Source organism: Clinocottus analis, unplaced genomic scaffold (genome assembly GCF_023055335.1).
Source record: "Clinocottus analis isolate CAN_PGR_092001 unplaced genomic scaffold, fCliAna1.0.p SCAF_19, whole genome shotgun sequence".
Lineage (NCBI taxonomy): Eukaryota > Metazoa > Chordata > Actinopteri > Perciformes > Cottidae > Clinocottus > Clinocottus analis.
The window spans coordinates 6,362,474-6,363,279 of NW_027175920.1; positions in this window are offsets into that span (position 1 = coordinate 6,362,474).

Here is an 806-nt window from a genome sequence, read left to right on the forward strand (position 1 = left end):
TTCATCAGCATATAAATAGTAATTGTAAATAAATAGTCATTGTAAATACATTTTATTATAAAGAAATAGTCATACATTCACATTATGCATATGTCAGCTCATCTGTGACAATTTATTATGTATTATTATTATTATTAGCATTATATCATATCATAAATTAATTAAATTGCAAATAGAATATGTAAAGATAAACAGACATTAGCTTCAGCTAGTACTTAATAGTTAAGGTCCACTAACAAATTGTAGTTTTAAATGTTGCTAAGGATTTTAGTTAAACTGAGTTATAGTGTGTTTGATATTAAGAGAGTCTAGTTTTAGACTTTACATATTTAGCATGAGATTAATTGTAGTTTTTCCTTGTTAGGGCAAGGTATATATGTCTCATAAGTATGTAGCTACATGTACAAAATGCATGCTACATGTGGCCATAATGTTTGACATTTTTATTTTGGAAATCAACTTGAGTTCTCGCAAAAAAAGCAGCATTTATTTCCTGGACTGTCAAGTCACTTTCTGTGATTCAGCGTCATGAGAGTTGACAGAAATGTCCGCTGTCTCTTTGTTTCGGTAGATAATAAACTTACATGAAAACATACATGAATTTGTATTTGTTTTTTAAACAGATAATACTATTTCAGTTTAGTTTCTCTTAAAGGATATCGTAATATTTTTCACTGCTTATTTTAGTTTTAGTTTACAATAAGAACTCTGCTCTGTACCAACTTTCACGGTGACCTATCCATTGCTTGAGATATTTAATTCTGGAGCAGAGCATTGGACCAACCAGCCAACAGACCAAAGACTAA